Raw genomic sequence first — 9,849 nt, 5'->3', positions numbered from 1 at the left:
AAAGTGTAGTCTTAATTTCTCTTGTCTTTTTATTCCTTTTACATTTATTTGATTGTTACGTCAAATTGTATCTTTTTTTTCCCCCCGCTCGCTTTTTCTTTCTTAAATGTCATCCTAAAGTTGTGTATATTTAGCGTGTTCTAGAGTCAGCTGCACTTTTTGATGCCAGTGGACACCCCTTCAGGTCATTCTTGTCTCATTTTGACAGACATCATTTATCTTGGAAGGTTTTCCTGCACTGCAGGCTTACTTGAACCTTCCTCCCAGACTTGGAATTGGCCATTTCTCCAAGGAGCTCTGCTTCCTTTTATTGGAGAATGGTGTTAGAGACAAGATCGAGGGTGTGCTCGCCTAGGGGTAACATTGTTTTAAGGCCATTTTAAATGACAGAACATTTAAAAAATACATTTTAAATGTATTTTAAAAAATCATGAGTCCATATTTGTATTTCTAATTCAGTTTAAATGGTATAGTATTTTTACCTAATTTCTTAGCTCCTAGTTGTTTATTTTTATTTTTTTTTCTAGACAGAGTCTTGCTCTGTCGCCCAGGCTGGAGTGCAGTGGCGGGATCTCAGCTCACTGCAACCTCCACCCCCTGGGTTCAAGTGATTCTCCTGCCTCAGCCTCCTGAGTAGCTGGAACTACAGGTGCGTGCCACCACATCCAGCTAATTTTTTATGTTTTTAGTAGAGATGGGATTTCACCGTGTTAGCCAGGATGGTCTCGATCTCTTGATGTCGGGTGATCCCCCCGCCTCAGCCTCCCAAAGTGCTGGGATTACAGGCATGAGCCACCGTGCCCTGCCTCCTAGTTGTATTTTATAGTAAAAAACTTGAAACAAGTTATAAGTACTTATTTTCTTTGCTTTATCCTGCAATGTAAAGAAAATGGTTTCAGTAACAATGCTGATATTAGTAGTAACTGTAAACATACTGTATCATGTTAAAAAATTCTTTAATGTATGTAACTATTTTTGTTCTTAAAATGCATCTTTTTTTTTTCCTTTTTTTTTTTGAGACGGAGTCTCACAGTGTTGCCTGGGCTAGAGTGCAGTGGTGCAATCTCAGCTCACTGCAACCTCTGCCTCCCGGGTTCAAGTGATTCTCCTGCCTCAGCCTCCCTAGTAGCTGGGATTACAGATGCCCACCACCACGCCCAGCTAATTTTTTTTTGTTTTTTGAGATGTTGTCTTACTCTTTCGCCCAGGCTGGAGTGTAGTGGTGTGATCTCAGCTCACTTGCAACATCTGCCTCCCAGGTTCAGTGGATTATCCTGCCTCAGCCTCCCAAGTAGCTGGGATTATAGGTACCAGGCACCATGCCCAGCGAATTTTTGTATTTTTGGTAGAGACAGTGTTTCACCATGTTGGCCAGGCTGGTCTCGAACTCCTGACCTCAAGTGATCTACCCGCTTTGGCCTCCCAAAGTGCTGGGATTTCAGGCATGAGCCACTGAGCCCAACTTTTAAAATGCATCTCACCGAAGATGTGTGTAGTCAAAGCACTCTGTTCTGAAGTCATTTGAAATCGTTTTTCTGAGGAATTATGTTACAAAGTTAACATACAGTTGGGTTCATTTGTTGTTTTCAGGGTAAGGGACTGCCTTTTTTTTTTTTTTTTTTTTTTTTTGAGACAGAGTCTTGCTCTGTCGCCCAGGCTGGAGTGCAGTGGTGTGATCTCAGCTCTGCCTCCCGGGTTCACACCATTCTCCTGCCTCAGCCTCCTGAGTAGCTGGGACTACAGGTGCCCGCCACCACACCCGGCTAATTTTTTGTATTTTTAGTAGAGACAGGGTTTCACCATGTTGGCCAAGATGGTCTCGATATCCTGATCTCATGATCTGCCTGCCTCGGCCTCCCAATATACTGGGATGACAGGCATGAGCCACCTTGCCCGGCCAAGGGACTACTTTTTAAAAAGTGAATTTGATTACTATTGAAGTAAGTAATGCATTTCTGTGATTCAACAAAGATCTGTCTCACAGAGATATCTCATTCTGCTCCCTTCCCCACCCAGTCACATTCTTCTTTGTCTTATAGAAACATGTCTTGTTTTTTTTGTTTGCTTCTTGTTTATCCTTCAAGTGGGTTTTTTGTTTTTTTGTTTTGTCACTAGTATATATTTCTCCTCACTCCTATTCCCCCCTCCTTACATAAAAGATAGCATACCATATGCACCTCTCTGTATCTCAGTGTCCTTAATAACAATATGTCCTGGAGATAGCCCTTCCTTTTTTTTTCCCCTCTCTTTTTTTTTGAAATAGTCTTGCTTTGTCACCCAAGCTGGTGTGCAGTGATGTGAACGTGGCATACTACAGCCTCCAACTCCTGGGCTGAAGTGATCCTCCTGCCTTAGCCTCCTGTGTAGCTGGACCACAGGCATATTCCACCACACCTGGCTTTTTTACTTTTTGAAGAGACGAGGTCTTACTATGTTTCCCAGACTGGTCTCGAACTCCTGAGCTCAAGCAGCCCTCCTCTCTTGGCTTCCCAAAGTGTTGGGATTATAGGTGTGAGCCACTGCACCCAGCCAAGATGTTCCTTCTTAATCATAATCTTTAAAAATAAATTTTTTTTTTTTTTAGCTGCTGTATAAATAAGATGTCATTGTTTGGATGCACCATAGTTGATTCAGTTAATCCAGTTGTTGAGTATTTGGATTGGTTCCAGTCTTCTGCTGTTGCTAACAATGCAGTAATGAATGATTTTTTCATGTGTGCCATTTTATACTGACACAGGAGTAGCTCTAAACTAGACTGCAATTAATACAGATGGCACTGCCCAGTGGGTAAGTACTTACACTCCCACGAGCCATGTGCGAGAGCACCTTCCCTTCAAGCTCACCATGTGTAGTGTTGAATATTTGATATTTCACTAGGGGCATAAGAGACAATCAGAACTTCAGTGTAGGTTTCATTTACATCCCTTCTTATGAGTGAGAGAGAATTTTTTTTTTATACGTTTAAAGACCCGTATGTATTAATCTAGGAACTGTCTATTCATATCCTTTTCACCATTTTTCTATGGGGTGTCTTTTCCTCAGAGGAGCAGTTTATACATTAGAAAGGTAAACCCTATATGAAATGAGCGGTGTTTTTTTTTTTTTAAGTTTTTCATTTGCATTTGACATTGTTCACAGTGGTTGTTTCTTTTTTGTTTAATCTTGCAGAATCAGGAGGTTTTGTTTGTTTTAATTTAGTAATAATAGTTTTTTGTTTTTTTTTTAACATAGCTATGCTTAGAATGAGCTCCCTATGGTTGGTGAGCACAGAGGCATCCCCGCACCACACCAAAGAGCTTTTTATTTATGTTTCTTTTGTTTTTGTTTTTGTTTTTTTGAGATGGTGTCTCGCTCTGTCGCCCAGGCTGGAGTGCAAAAAAGGGTCTTTATGTTCACTATTTTTAAGATGCCACTTTGATTATATACTAAATTCTCACATTTATTTGGTCTGTTTCTGGGTGTGAGCAGAAAGACTGAGGACACTGCTATAGCCCAGGTGTAACAACCAGGGAAAATATTTATGTTTTTACTATTGAGGCTTTATCATTGTTTTACTTTGTGGTATAGTTAGTCTCCTAATTGCTTGTCCTTTTCAGTGGTTCCTGGCTATTCTTGCTTGTTTATTTTTCTTTGTAAACTTTAGGATTAGCTTGTCTAGTTCCAGAGGGGGAAAAGATAGAACTTATTTTGTTATTTTATTGGGATTGCATTAAATTTGTAATATAACTTGGGAATAGGGACATTTTATGACATTAAATATTCCTTTTATGTACATGGTATGTATTCTGATTTCTTTTTGGGTCCTCTGGGGTGTTTAAAATTTTTTTCATACAGGTTTGGACACTTCTTACTAAGTTTATTTCTGGATATTTTGTTTTATGTTGCTATTTTGAATGGAGTCATTGTTGCTGTATATAAAGCTGTTGATTTCTACATATTAATATTATTCCCTGCTTTCCTTACTTAGTTTTTTGTAATTAGATTATGTAATGGAGGCAGTGGGCATCCTTGTCTATTTAGAATCTAATAGAAATGCCTTCAGTGTTTTTCTGTTACTTTTATTATGATGATTTGCTTTTCAGTTTTTTACATTAGATAAGATACTGGCTTTTGTGGTCAGATATAGGTTATGATTATATAAATATAGATTACCCACGCTGCCTGGGTCGGTGGGGGTATGAGCAGAAAGACTGAGGGCACTGCTAATAGCCCAGGTGCAACAACCAGGGAAAATCTATTAATTGAGGAAACAAAAATCCCTCAAAATTTCGTTATTGCACCCTTAAACAAAAAATCTAATGGAACAATAATGGAATATCCATTCCTATTCTTCTGTTTACTGTCCATTCCCTTCTTTTGGGTGACTGTTTCTTTACTCATTTCCTCTGTTTTTCTTTTGTAGTCTATTTATAGCTTTGCTTGCTTCTTAAAATTTTTGTCTTAAGTTCATTTTGTTATGTTTCAGTTTTCATCTGCTTTGTGATTCTTAATTTTTTTTTTTTTCCAGCTCACTGCAGCCTCAACCTCCCAGGCTCAAGCAGTCCTTTTGTCTCAGCCTTGCAAGTAGCTGGGACTACAGGTACATACCACCACACCTGGCTAGTTTTTTGTATTTTTGTTTAGTGATAAGGTCTCACTTTGTTGTGCAGGCTGGTCTTGAACTCCTGGGCTCAAGCAGTCTACCCACCTCAGCCTCTCAAAGTGCTGAGATTATAGGCATGAGTCACTAAGCCCTCCTCCTGCTTTGTGATTCTTTTTGTTTGTTTTGTTTTGTTTTGTTTTGTTTTGTTTTGTTTTGAGACAGGGTCTTGCTTTGTCACCCAGGCTGGAGGGCAGTGGCGTGATCACGGCTCACTGCAACGTCCACCTCCCAGGCTCAAGCAATCCTGTTTCAACCTCCCAAGTAGCTGGGACTACAGACGTGTACCACACCACACCCTGCTAATTTTTGGATCTGGATTTTTTGCAGAGTTGGGATCTTGCCACGTTGCCTAGGCTGGTCTTGAACTTCTGAGCTCAAGTGATCCTGCCCACCTCGGCTTCCCAAAGTGCTGGGATTACTGGCATGAGCCACTGCGTCCAGCCCACAGTAACATTCTCCCTGTGTCTTCAGCAGCAGTGATAGTCTGACAGCTGGCAAGTTCCCATTTCTGTTCTAGCCCTATTCTGAGCTCCTGATCTGTATATCCAACTGCCTAATGGATCTATCTGCCTGCATGTGTTCAGAAACCTACACTCTGAATGTACAGAATCTCAAACTTGATCTCCCTCCTGCAAGTTGCTTCCAGCCAACTCACCTCGTGTTTCTGTCATGTGTGTTTCAGTTTAAATCATGCTCTAAGCCTTATGTCTCTGACACACCCCATTAGGAATTGGTGATCAAGCTTTTTCAACATATAGTGGATGGGGGGGTATATATGTGATAGAAACTTAAATTTTTTATGATTATGCTTTTTTATTTGATTGCAACTTTATAGAAGAGTTGGAATAGTATAGAGAAGTCCCATATATCCTTTACCCAGTTTCACCAATCATTTACATTTTGGTGGTTTTATTTTTCCTTCTCACTTTCTCCAAATGTGTATGATTTTTTTTCCTGAACCATTTGAAACTAGTTGTGGACATGCTTCCTTTATCTATAAATACTTCAGCATGCATTTTCGAAGAACAAAAGCATTCCTTTTCATAACTACAGTACGGTGATCAAAATCGGGAAGTTTAACATTGATACATTAGTATTATTTAATCCAAAGTCGATATTCAAATTTGGTCAGTCATCCCAATAATGTCTACTATTGATTAAAAAAATTTTGGAGGGCCACGTGCGGCAGCTCATACCTGTAATCCTAGCCCTTTGAGAGGCCGAGGTGGGTGGATCACCTGAGATCGGGAGTTCGAGACCAGCCTGACCAACACATAGAAACGCCGTCTCTACTGAAAATATAGAATTAGCGGGGCATAGTGGCGCATGCCTGTAGTCCCAGCTACTTGGGAGGCTGAGACAGGAGAATCACTTGAACCTGGGAGGCAGAGGTTGCGGTGAGCTGAGATCGCGCCACTGCGCTCCAGTCTGGGCAACAAGAGTGAAACTCCATCTCAAAAAAAAAAAAATTTTTTTTTTGGCTGGGTGCAGTGGCTCACACCTGTAATCCCAGGTGTGATTTGGGAGACCGAGGTGGGCAGATCACCTGAGGTCAGGAGTTCAAGACCAACCTGGCCAACATGGTGAAACCCCGTCTCTACTAAAAATACAAAAATTAGCTGGGTGTAGTGGTGCGCGCCTGTAATCCCTGCTACTTGGGAGGCTGAGGCAGGAGAATGGCTTGAACCCGGGAGGCAGAGGTTGCAGTGAACCAAGATCACGTCACTGCACTCCCAGCCTGGGCAACAGAACGAGTCTCTGTCTCAAAAAAAATCTGTCTCCAAAAAAAAAAAATATGTATATATATATGTTTGTGTGTGTGTGTGTGTGTGTATATATATATATATTTTTTTCCTGTTGGAGTGCAGTGACTATTCATAGGCATGATCATGTATTTGCAACCTGGAATTCCTAGGCTCGAGTGATCTTCCTGTCTCAGCCTCCTGAGAAGCTGGTACTGCATGTGCACACCACCACACCTGGCTTAAAAATGTGTTTTGAACTAATGGATAAACCTATATTCTAGGATGTTTCTTTTCTTTTTTATGACAAGGTCTCACTTTGTCAGGCCACCTTGAAATCCTGGGCTCAAGTCATCCTCCCACCTCAGCCTCTTAAGTAGCTGAGGCTATAGGCACACACCATTGCTCCCAGCTAATTTTGTATTTTTGTAGAGACGGGGGTCTCGCTATGTTGCCTAGCCTGGTCTTGAACTCCTGGACTCAGATGATTCACCCACTTCCGGCCTTCTGAAGTGTTGGGATTGTAGGTGTGAGCCACTGCACTGGGACCAGGACATTTCTAATATGAAATAGGGCACGGCACGGTGGCTTACGCCTGTAATGCCAACACTTTGGGGGGCTGAGGTGGGCGGATCACCTAAGGTCAGAAGTTCGAGACCAGCCTGGCCAACATGGTGAAACTCTGTCTCTGCTAAAAATACAAAATTAGCCGGGTGTGGTGGTATACACCTGTAATCCCAGCTACTCAGGAGACTGAGGCAGGAGAATTGCTTGAACCCAGGAAGCGGAGGTTGCAGTGAGCTGAGATTCTACCATTGTACTCCAGCCTGGGCAACAAGAGCGAAACTTTGTCTCGAAAGAAAGAAAGAAAGAATTTCACTCAGTATAATGCAAAGAGGGTGAATAGTAGGACTGCAGGAACATGTTTGAGTTTTTATTCTTGAGTACTGTCAGAACAACTTCCTACACATTGTGCCCATGTGCTTTAGTTCTGATGGGAACATGTTGTTAAAGTCAGACGTGAGTGTTGAATTCATCCATGAGTAGGGGCTGTAGTTAAAATCCTCTCAGGACCCTGCGTGGGAGTGTAGTGCTAGAGAAAAACAGCAACCACTCACACAAGGTGTGAACAGCTCTCTGTGTAAGTAAAATTCTGAAAGTTAATTCTCCCTTTCTCCCATTTGTGGATGTGTTTTGAAGGCTTTGAAGTTTAGGATTCTAATGGCCCTAGTCCTTCTGCTCATATGATTGTGTGTGCTTTAGTCAGTAAGGCAGAAGGTCATTACTTTGTTCTGTGCATCTTTGGAAATTGCACCCTCATTCTTCAGAAGGCCAGGAGACTCCAGGGCTCAACCTGAGTTCTAGGATGGTACTTTGGCCTCAGCATTAATGTTGTAATGCTCTGTCATTTCCCAAATAGCAGGTTCTATGATCCTCTGTTGAAGCCAGAAGACAAACTGCATGGTGGAGAAGTGGGAAGGATCTGTGCAGGTGAGTCAGTGACAGGCAGGCCACAGTTTTTCAGTCAGCATTAATACCTCTGAAGTGCTTCGAAGGATGTTTTCTTACAGGCTCTAGACGTAGAGTATTGCTTGTTGTGAGTTTTCTAGATTCCTGAATGACGCTTCCAGTCATCAGTTTTTGTGTGTTTCATTCTTCTTCTTTCACCGGATTCTAGAGGGGCCAGGCGCCCCTCCTGTTGCTGTTCTAACGTCAGCCTTCCTTCTTCGTCTGTGCTGCCACTGCGGTGGCTGTTCTCCATCCTTGTCCCGTTTCCTGTCCTCACTCATTGTCCTTTATACTTTGTAAGACCTTACATATTGTCTGATATTTAAGTTCCTTTTTGTTACTACCTTTTCATCCTCTCAGAGACTGAATGCCTCAGAATTATATTTTACACCTGTTCTCACACTTCCCGTTGTCTTCTCATTTACCTCTGCCATCGTAGATCCGTGGACTCCTCTGCCTCCCTTCATTCTGCCCCCATGTACCACTGTCATAAGTTATTGACCTAGAAATCAGTTTTCCCTATGGTACTTTTATGTGTGGGGGCATATATGTATGGCACAATCACAGCTCACTGCGGCTTCAGCTTCCTGGGCTGAAGTGATCCTCCAGTCTCAGACTCCCGCAAAAAATCTCCTCTTAGCTCTGACTCTTAGTCCTGCAGTTTTTTTGCAAAGTTGTGGTCATGTTTAAGAGTGTCACATATATCCTTCTTGAGGTAGCCTAGGAATAAGCCAGTATATTATATCTATGCTGCAAATAAGTATACATATAAGCCCTGATTTTTCCTTTCTATATAAATGGTGGTATATATTCTATTATGTACATAAGTTTTTTTCTTAGAATTCTCTGTCAACACATAATTTGTTATTTATTTATTTATTTATTCATTTTTTTTTGAGACAGAGTTTTGCTGTATCACGCAGGCCAGTCTTGGCTCACTGCAACCTCCGCCTCCTGGGGTCAAGAGATTCTTGTGCCTCAGGCTTCCGAGTAGCTGGGATTACAGGCATGTGCCACCACACCTGGCTAATTTTTGTATTTTTTGTAGAGATGGGGTTTTGCCATGTTGGCCAGGCTGGTCTCCAACTCCTGTCCCCAAGTGATCCACCTGCCTCCACCTCTCAAAGTGCTTGGATTACAGGCGTGAGCCACCGTGCCTGGCTGACACATAATTTACTTAACCTGCCTCCTACTAATGGACATTTAGGTTGTTTCCAGGCTTCTGCTATTGAAGACACAAGTATGTATACTTGTTTATATTGCTTTGCAGAAATATGCAGATTCAACTCCATAGCATTTACTTTTAAGTGGAATGCTGGGTCAAAGTTATGTTTATAAATTTAACTGAGATAAGCACATTGTTCTCAAAAGAAGTAAACCCATTTATGTTTCTACCAACCTGATATATTCACATCCTACAAGTATTTATTGCATGATGTGTACTAGGTACTATTTCAGATGCTAGGGAAATGTCAGCTATCAAAACAGTCAAAAATTTCTCCCTCCTAGGGACTGCGTTGTAATTGGGGGAGACAAACAATGAATAAATACTTAAAAAATATATACCATCAGATCGTGATAAGTGCTATGGAAAAGAAGTAAGGGAGACTGGCATAGAGAGGGGTAGTTGGGGTTGTAATTTTAAATCGGCTTGGTGGGGAAAGGTCTCACTGAATATCATTTGAAAAAAGATCTGAAGAGTGAGAGTAGGCATGCAGTATTGGGTGGAAGATCGTTAGCCAGAAGGAACAAAAGTGTTAAAAGCCCTAAGGCAGGAGAAGCTTGCTGTCCCATTCAGAGAACAGTGATCAGGGCTGTGGGCTGGAAGAAAGAGGACAAAAGGGAATAAGAGTAGCAGTGGTTAGGTAACAGGTCAAATCACATGCTTCAGCATTGATTCTGAGTGATTTTGGAGACTCAACAGAGGGCCTGCCCGCCCTCCCTCCCTCCCTCCCT

General features: G+C 41.8%; 1 long non-coding RNA gene across 2 annotated transcripts in view; it reads left to right on the top strand.

Moving 5' to 3' along the window:
• The window catches only part of LOC108513054 (uncharacterized), a 24,020-nt gene that overhangs the window by 4,971 nt on the left and 9,200 nt on the right, over positions 1 to 9,849 (top strand). The window contains exon 3 of one of the 2 annotated variants that reach the window (XR_001880777.1): positions 7,808 to 7,875. This is a non-coding gene — a long non-coding RNA (uncharacterized LOC108513054). Of the gene's footprint in view, positions 1 to 7,804; positions 7,876 to 9,849 lie in introns of both variants that reach the window. The other variant, XR_001880776.1, reaches the window with a different exon arrangement.

Source organism: Rhinopithecus bieti, unplaced genomic scaffold (genome assembly GCF_001698545.2).
Source record: "Rhinopithecus bieti isolate Rb0 unplaced genomic scaffold, ASM169854v2 scaffold_32059, whole genome shotgun sequence".
NCBI classification, from domain to species: Eukaryota; Metazoa; Chordata; class Mammalia; order Primates; family Cercopithecidae; genus Rhinopithecus; species Rhinopithecus bieti.
This window is presented reverse-complemented; position numbering and strand designations above follow the sequence as displayed.